At 41.0% G+C, this 9,844-nt stretch overlaps 1 long non-coding RNA gene across 1 annotated transcript in view; it reads left to right on the plus strand.

Annotated features, from left to right (window-relative positions):
* LOC134174541 (uncharacterized) overlaps nucleotides 1-9,486 on the plus strand; it is a 29,728-nt gene extending 20,242 nt beyond the window's left edge. Inside the window, exon 4 of the long non-coding RNA XR_009968683.1 lies at nucleotides 9,318-9,486. This is a non-coding gene — a long non-coding RNA (uncharacterized LOC134174541). The remainder of the gene's footprint in view (nucleotides 1-9,317) is intronic.
* Nucleotides 9,487-9,844: the final 358 nt, after the last annotated feature.

Genomic DNA, 9,844 nt, shown 5'->3' on the forward strand with positions numbered 1-9,844 from the left:
GTCTGCAGCGCCTTGATTGGAGCATCTGAGAAGACAGAAGACATGAGAAATTACAGTTAAATATTAGTGAAACCTTTTTTGCCATGAAGGTTGTCCAGTACTAGGACAGGCCCAGGAAGTATGGGGAACCTCCATCTTTAGACATCTGATTGGACACAGCCCTGTGAAAGGTGATCTACCTAGACCTGCTCTGAGCAGGAGGTCTGAGTAGATGGGTTCTCAGGAGATCTCTTCCCACCTAAATTATTCTGTCATGTCCTAAATCAATGATTCAGACACACAGACCATGGCAGTGATGGGCCTTCAATTTTTGCTCATTGTTATGATCCCTCTCTGGATATGTTAAACGTGAAAGTCACACATACAAATGGACAATCTAGACAAACTCATCCTTGTATTTCTTTTAAACATGTTCAGTGGAATTAACCAGGAAAATCTGTGTTTCTGAAATTCTGTACAGTGTTGCTGCACAGAATCTCAGGATTTCAATCCAGACTTTTTTGAGGGCGGGAAATTCCCTTTGCCAGACGCAGACTTGGAGCCTGATACAGATTTCCATCCTTAATTTCAGTGGCGCCTTGCCTGAGGACCTTCTGGAGGTATTTGCAACACAGATGTACTCAAAACGGTGGTGAGATGTCATTACATTATGAATGAACTCCTGGTTATACTCCAGCGTCCACTCCTGTTTACATGCAGAGGTGTAGGCTTTTGCCTCTTTTGTGATACTTGTAGGGTTTTATTAGGAGCCCATTGAAAATGAATTATTCTGAACATGATTAAACAGTCAGAGTGTTGAGGTCTGCTGATTGTCCATACGTGCACGCTGCAAAAAACTGATACAGAATAAGGCATCGATACAGAGAAGGCTGGTACTCATTTCTCCCACCACCTGTACCATGAAGGAACCTCTGTCCCTGAAAGTGGCCAGGCCCTTGTGGTTCACTGGGGTCTCTCTTCAGGGTTATGAACTACACCTGAGCTGACGCAGACACACAAAGATTCATATTCTCATCTGTTCCAATCCTAAATTAATAAAACCTTAATTATAGGAGCAGGAGATGTAACTATTTTTGAACAAATTAAAATACTCTATCATGTGCGTTGTGATTTTTTTTCTAAGCAATTGGGTTTTTTCCCCTCCTCATTAATGCTTTTCTCTGAGGATGCTAATGACTCACTCAGTAATGATGCCACTTCTTTTAGTTAATCAGTGCGTTAGCTGTCACTGTTGGTGTCAAAACGAAACCAACCTCCTTTTCTCCCATTGAGTATAATTCACACAGCGAATGTTAAGCAGAGAAAGCATTCACAAAAAAAGGTATGTCATAAGGTAGCTTTTACCCAGAAACCTTTCTGTTGCAACCATAATACCAAATTAATCATGAACTATTAATACTTGTTCTACATAAATAATAAATTCCTCTGCATTTTCTACTCATCTGCAGAGGCTAACAGTTACACAATTATAAAGAAGTCTAGCTCTCTATAAAATGGAAAGAAAAAGGTCTCAGTTGAATAATTTATCTGAAGATTATATAAGGCATGCAAGAAAATAGGCTACAGCAGAAACTTTTGAGGAATTATCCATGTAACACACCAGTATTGTCAGACTTTGACAGCTGGAACTGGAGATCCTGATCTTGATACTCTTAGGTTTTTAGTACAGTTTAGGTACCCATTTTTAGAATAATTTACCTTTGGTAAAGATAAGTAGAATATTAGTTTCAGGTTGCAAGAGGCCTGGATAACCCTCCTGTCAATTTTGAAGTTTTCTTCCTCTGGCAGAATGTGGTGGGAACAACTGGCAAGTATTGACACCTTGTCTTATTGTCAAGGTAGACAAAGGATGTGCAAAAAATACATGAATCAGTGAAGAGCTGACTGAAATTTTACTATTTGGTCAGTTTGTTCTTATTTCGATAGACAGATTGACAAGAAATCACTGATATCAGGGGGTATGTGAGGGGACTTCTTATACTCAACACTGAAAGCACAAAGACTCCATGCATCAAGGAGAGCATGAAAAGAAGTGGTAGTCATAGCACTGGTGATCCTCAAGCTCTGTGCTGTGCCCTTCAAAGAAAAGGAGTAGCTGGAGGAGAAGGAATAGGGATGCTTGGGAGGCTCAGGGAAGGAATCACTGCATTTGCAACCCCAGATCTGATATGTATCTAGGAGGAAGGACTTCACGTTGCTGTTCCAATGGAAGAAGGTCATAAACACAATGAATACACTCATCTTTTTTTCTTTATAAGGCATGCATGAGAATTTCAAGAGAAGTGCATTTCACTCACAAAGTACACCAGGTACAAATATTGTTGTGCTTTCCTCTTTTTGTGTTTTCCCAGTAATTTAAAATCAAACTTAAAGTAAGAAAAGTAATTCTAGATTGAAAAATAAATCCTGCATTTTATAACAGGCTGGATTAATTTCACACTCTTTATTTTGTCCCCATAAATTTTCCATTCTGAGTTCTGCTCATTCCTGTTTTCTTATTTCAGATTTTATTTTTGTCTTCACCCTCTGCTGCTGTATTTTGGACACTTTGTGCTGGACTTCTCAGACCTGTCTTCTCCCATGGCAATATCCTTCTTTTGACGCCAAGCTGAGGCAGCAAGACGTACTGCCCATGAGTAAGGACATTAGGATAGAGAATACAGAAACTTTTGAGGATGCTGTTTTGAATTTCTATCAATCTCCTGTCAGAGTTAAGTGGAAAGACTCCCATGAACTTTACTAGTTGTCAGACTGGGCCTCTACTGAGCATCTACCATGACAAAGATAAAGACAGAAACTCTCTATTTAGCTAACACAAGGGTAAAAGAAAAGTAGTGGAAATAGATCAACACTGTTGGATGTTACTCCTACAGGGAATGAAAAACATAGTTAAGCCTTTCGGCTGAGGAAGAACATCAGGACATCAACTAGGATTCCTGTTTTCATTGATTTTGGTTAGCCTGGAGTAGAAGGTGCAAGGAAAGATTTTAGGAAGACCCCCTTCAATTTGCTAGCGCAATTAGCTAAAGTTAGAATTTTTACTCAGTTTAACTTACTTATAGTCCTTATGCAGTATCTGATCAAACATGCAAAGCACCCCTCTGAAAACACCCTTGTATGACACAAGACCACAGCTTCAGAGAAAGCGTAAACAATGTAAGCTCTCTCTTCTGAGTTTTGATCTAGTACCTTAAAGAGGATTCACATCCTCCAATTGGTAGCACAAAAGCTTTCAGTGAAGCTGTTGTCTTCCCGTTGGACTTGATGCCATTTAGACGGATATCACTGACAAAGCATGCAATAGTCTTACCACCCAGATATTGAAGGAGAATCTTAGCATCTTACGTATGCAAGGTTAATGCGATAGAAGTTCTCAATTTCTGTGATATTTTCAAGAGAAGGCAGTAGAAAATTAAAGCTCTTCAGGAAAGAAGACAATTTACACCTGGTCTCACGGATCTCAAGGGTAGTGAGTAAATAAATAGATGTAGCTATTGTTTGTAGGAAAGTGTAAATCACTTTTTATCACTCAGTTCTGCCTGCTTTTCCATAGAAAATGTTTTTCATAACTAGCCTTTAATCTTAGTGAATCTTGCAAAATAAGAACAAAAAACAACACTGAGAAGCTTGTTGACAGAGCAGCCTCAACAGTCTTTGAAAATACGTATGTATACCTCCTGCAGCAAAGCGAGTTTTATACATTATTGGTTCACTTTAGAGTAGTTAAAAATATCTATTTAGAAAGAAGATCCATTATAAGGATTGTGTGGAACACATTCCTCATCAATTCATTTTTCTTATTCAGATGCAGCATTTATAAGAGAATATAGGTCACTAAAAATTTATTTCCACAGCATGTTAAATGCTTTCATGCTCACAGCTCCAGTATCATTTGCCTTTGCTGGACCTTATGAACAAATAGGTGGAATTCTGCCCCTTTGCACCCAAGCTCATGAAGTGATTGGGTTTTCAAACTCAATAAAGGACATTTGCTGTCAACTCCCAAGCAGTGATAAAAGACTCATAACTTCTCTTCACCATCAGACTGTGCTACAGTCAGTCAATCAACCTCTCTCTCTCTCTCATTTAAGGCAAAAGCTGTATTAGGACAAGAACACAAAAGGCTTATTCTTTGGCTTATAGTGATATGAGTGCTGATGAATTAAAACTAGGAAATTCATGGCAAATTAACTCACTAGGTAGCTGATTGTTGACATAATTTGCTCTGTTTGTAATTTAAATTATTCAAGCATAAAAATAAGGCAGGTTCCTCCTTACATATTTTTAGAGCTGAATTGGTACCAGTGCTTTTGTTGTCCTAATCCTCCTTGCCAAAAGCCAAACAAAGGCTCCTAATGCTGTGTCATAGAGAACATTGTGTGGTAAAATGACTTCCCCACACAGGTTTAAGAGGGGTTGACCTTGCTCAGATGAGGGAAATACATAGAAACCATCATTAAAGAATGAGTTTTGTGCAAAGAAACTTGTTAAAATAAACTCTTGAATGTGCTCTCAAGCTGCCAGGTAGTAACCACTGGTTAGTCCAAGGATACTTACCATGTTTGTAATTGCCCACTCGCCAAAGGTGAGGGCTGTGGGAACATGCAGTGAGACCCAAGACTCATGGGAAGCATGACAGAGTCAAAGTGAAGGGAGGGACCACAGGAAGGTATTGGGATACAAAAATTAGGCTTTTTAAAAGAGTTTCAGAAGGGGCACAAAGTGGAAGCGGTTCAGGTGTATCAATGCAGAGGTTTAGGTCCACGGGTGAACAGTAGGAACTAACTACTTACTTCTCCATCCTTGGAAACAGCTTTAATTAAGCCAAAACAAATACTATCCTCTCAGATGAAAACAGCGTAAACAATCTGATGATTCATCCAACTAAATCAAAATATGTTGTGCGTAATTAAACTCCTTTCAATTTTGTTTTCTAATTTTGCTTCTTTTCTATACCAAAACCTGTTTTGAGTGAAACAGAAAGTTGGATATTCTGGTCCAACAGCATTGACATGGAGCACTTCAACATTTTCAAACCAAGACTTTGTTTCCACGTTCCTTTGTTTTTTACTGTTCGGGCATTTTACAGATCTAAATTTATATTTAAATTTAACATTTAATACTTAAATAGGATTTCAGTTCTACAGGATTATAATTTTTCCTCCCCCTGATAGAAGCCTATATTAAAAACTCTTACTTTGCACCATCTGTTAGTGGGGAATAAACAACCCTTCTGGAGATGGCTTTTGCTATTCTGGTACTGTCTTGTGGCCTGCTATATCACCACAAGGTCTTAAAAAAAAACAGAAATTTCTCTTGCTCTCCAAAAGCTTTTGTGTAATCTGCCTTCCACAGGTTTTCTGTTGCCAGGAAATTGAAGTGTTTGCAGAAATAGGAAATGCAGCAGTTGGCTGTAGCAGAAAAGGCTCCTGGTCAACCCATATTGCATTGGTCAGAGCAAAAGTTTCTGATTCATACAGGGTATATTGCAGTGGAGATGTGCTAGGTTAACCTCACACAGTACAGGCTGAGCACAGCACTATGGCTACACTGCTTGGCAGGATGAGGCACACCAAAGCATATTGGGTCACAGGGACATTAATATCACTCACTGCCTCTGCATTTGATGCGGTGCAGTCTTGCCTGTCCTGCACTACCATGCATGACACCGTGTTTCAGCCTGGCTCTCAAAGGCAGTTGGATTTGCAAGGCAGGTTGGAACAGCAACGAACTCAGCTCTTTTTAACCCTTCCTGGGATGGTCCCTCACCCTAGGTCCTCTGACAGGCAATCTCACTGTGCCTGTCTTAGGCTGGGAGACTGGTAGGCACTGCCTATCCCTCTGCCTGTGTCACCTGAAAACCTTTCCTGCAAACCAACAGCCCATTGGGCCTGAGAAATTAGGCTATACAGACCAGACATTGTTCAGGTGAGCTTCAGACTAATCCACAGCATCTCTGCAACTCACCTTGCTCTCCTCACCCCCAGCCTGTGTAGGGAAGGTCTCTGCACAGCAGGAGAACATTGGAGTGCTCTTACCTTCCTTCCTGATCCATTTTAAACCACACTTACAAAAAAACACTTTCTGCCTTTTTTTTTTTTAATTTCCTTGCTATTTTATGTCTTAATCAAAGTGCTTGTGAATCCCCCACTGAGCTATCGCAGCATTTTAGGAGTTGGAAAAATTATAACAGTCTTTCCCTAGCTAACAAATAATGAAGGAACATCACTGATCTTTACTGCTAAAATGAAACCAAGAAAAACAACTGATGGGTATAAAATCTTGCATGTAATACACTTTCTTATCTTTAATGTAGGATTTGTATTTGAGTCGCAATTTGGTATACAACACATGCACGTGACTTACTTTCCAACTTTGTAATTGGGGTGCTTGAGCAAACTCCAGGTTTGCATTTGTTACCCTTGTGGGTTTTTTTTATTCTCTCATTTACTCTAATACACAAAATTACTATTCTGCACATTATTGAATACCTTGCAACACTTCTGCTTTGCTAAAATCAATGGAACACTATCACATCAAGGTTTATTATGGCTACAGCACTACTTGGTGTAAAGGTGAACACCCAAGCTTGAATGAGTTCCATCTATAATCTGCAGGGAATTTATACGACAAGGGTACAATGCTTCGAAAGAGCATGCATTCTGAAATGGAGCATGTACCTAGTTTCAGCCTTTTAAGATAACCTTAGCAAGGCAAAATCCAGTTCCCCTGGAAGTCAGAAATTTTTACTGAAGTAGTGACATTGTATTATGATGAAGGCTGTAATACTGCATTTAGTCCCCCCTCCTCAGAAAGATATTCTTCTAAAATGCGATTTATTGATCCGGTTTCAAGCATCTCAGCCAAAAATATGAACAGTAGAGGACTATTTCACAGCATTCACAGCAGGACAAGCAAAGCTCTTGACAGGAGCTGTGTAGAAATCTCAAGGAAAAACAAATGTCAGAATCTGCAGATTTCTGCAGCTTTGAGGATCTGGGGTTTCAGAGCACCTGATGCAGCATAGCTGTGCCTGAAAGCCCTGCTGAGGGGAATTAAAGCTTTGTTTTTTAAGTTACTGAGAACAGATGCAATAAGAGAGTTTCTGTACCAGGGAACTTCAGACCTCATATGTGATGAGCCACAATAGACAAACACACTAAATATGTAGGGAATTGGGCCAATATAAAATGATCACATTTAGTATGAGCCAATGTAAAATGATCATGTTTAGTATGAGTTGAAGTTGAAAGATAGTTTAATATCTCACTTGAAAACTGAGGGGAATAGCAAAGCTGAGTGCAATTTTTCTGTGTGACTACTGGGATTTCTAAAGCCTTAGTACGTTATCTGTCTTCCTTCACGCACTCCTGAACCTCCACACAAAGTTTGCATGACACCACCCAAACCCTTTTTCCCTTCACTGCCCACAGGTACAAGCAGCTGCTGGTTTGGAAGCAGTAACTTTGGCAAGGCTCTGCTGCGCTCAGCAAATGAGCTCTTCTTCTGAATGTTCAGAAAAATAATGGAAATGTCTTTGTTATGAGGGGAGAACAAGAGCTAACACAGTAGAAGAGAAAGTTTCTCTGTACCAGAGTTTCTCACAACAAATTCCCATTGATGCCCATTTCTGAACAACGGGTAGCAATGAGACGAGAAAGCAATTTGCAAACACTGGAGAAATCAAGTCCCAGCTCTTCATCTGATCAGAAGAGAAGTTTTTCAGGTCATTGTGGTCTTGCCTATTTCCATGTGGAAAAAACACAAGCTCCAGCTGCCTGAAGGGTTTGAAATTTGCTGTCAGTGGTACGATTGTTGCTTCTGATTCTTGCCTTTGGTTGCATAAACTCAATATATTAATCTGAAGTGCTGAAGGCAATGGGATTAGCTGTAGTGCATTGATAGGCACACTATTGTAAGCTTAGAGCCTGTGTATAAATCCATGGTAACTGGATTTACATACACTTGTGAGTGAAAGCTCAGGTTCTGCACTTCTCAGCAGGGCTTTGTTTTCAGCACTTTTGGGACCTAGCAGGGCTGGAGAAACATCTCAGCTTTCATTTTATTCCACAAAACCCTTCTTGTGACCATAAAAGTGAGGGCTGTATTCCTGCTGTCACCTATTCAACTGGGTTGCCTTGTCCTCAGAACATCAGGCTCCTGAAAAAAGAGCTGAGGGCACTCCCACTGCAGGGGCAGTGGACATGGTGGCCCTGTCCTACCCTGCTCCTTGCACCCTATTGGACTTGCTGGAGCCCTGATGGCAACATGGAGGGGTGTCCCAAAATTCAGTGCATCATGTGCAAGCAGCACTGCAGCAGCCATCCTTGGCTGCACTGGGACCAGGATGGAGTGATCAGTGCACAGCCTGAGGCCTGACACACCATATAGGCAGTGAGGAGGGGGAAGAAAAAGAGGAAGGGAAGAGTGGGAAGAGCTCCCATTCCACACATCACTTGAAGGTGTAACCAAATGCCCAAGTTTGCCTTCTGTACTTCCAGGGCTCAACTGGAAAATACTTGGGGAAAAAAAACACTGGTTTGAGAAACAGGGATAGTGCAACCTGAAGAGTGACCTCCTCTACCTCTTCAGGTGGAAGAATCCTCCCCTGCATAGCTTCTTCCACATCATGCATTTAAGATGAGAAAACAAGACAGACTATTATTATCCATAAGAGTGTATTTTCATGTTGAAAGAAAACTAGACGTCCGTGTTGTCCAGTTGTGCCTGGAGCAGCCAGAGCCATCATACCATCCCCACGCCTAATGCCAGGCAGGGATTATGGAGCTGTGTTGAGTCACAGCCTGCCAGAGATCACTGTTCATATCTGCTTAGTCGTCTAACCTATTCACTGGATTCCTGGTAGTACCACAAGGGTGCTGTTTACAGGAAAAACAACTCGATATACAGCTGAGAAAATGATGAGAGTCAATTTTTTCCTGATTTACAGCTGTGATGATGTTTCACCTCTTTGTAAACAAGGAGGTGAAAGAAGCTTAAGAATGTCTTGGCACAACACATGAAAGGATAAGCACAGAAACCTCATGGTGAGGTGGAAGAGCGTAATGAAGGGCACCATGTGTCAGCCACTATAAACACTATGGAGCTGCACCACTACCACACAAGCCTACCTGAAAAATACAAGCTCTACTACAAATAGGCTCTTAGCTCTCTTCTGAACTAACACCTGCTGACAGTTTTAAATTGAGGGGCTCGGGTACAGGGATAAATGTAATTGTTTGGTTGCAGGGGGCTTGTCAACAGTCTCCCCACACCTTCCCTAATGTTTTTTTTTGTCCTCCGTCACCTGTCTGCAGGATGAAGAAGTCCAAAGAAAAAGAGCCATCATGCTACTCCTCTTGCCGAGGGATGCTCCTTGTCATGACCTGAGTCCAGAGAGGGTGGCACGTATCCTGGGGTGATAACAGGATCATGGACAGTGATTTTGGCAGGAAATGTCACCCACACAGGCAAACAAGGGGCGTGTAGAAGAGCTCACGAAACAAAAATCTATAGGGTAAACATGAACCTGTCCCTGAATGCTTATGCCTCTGTCTGAAACTTCCTTTTGTACTCCCCTTTCCCTGGGGAAAAAGAGATGCCTTTTATATTAAGATATACCTCTATCTTGACAATAATTCTATATTTTGACCTGGGATTCCTGAATTGTGGTAGATTTGGTATGGTGTGCAGAAGCTATTAATTCAAATCCTACAGATGCTGACCGAACAACTGAAGATTTTCTGTGACACACAGAAACTGGGGGAGCACGTGACAACAGTGACAGCACAGGAGCACAACAAGTTTGGGGACCTCTGCAAAAGACAAAGCAGAGACTACCACA

This window comes from Pezoporus occidentalis, unplaced genomic scaffold (genome assembly GCF_034315485.1).
Source record: "Pezoporus occidentalis ecotype Australia unplaced genomic scaffold, CSIRO_AGI_Poc_V1 ctg61, whole genome shotgun sequence".
NCBI lineage: Eukaryota > Metazoa > Chordata > Aves > Psittaciformes > Psittacidae > Pezoporus > Pezoporus occidentalis.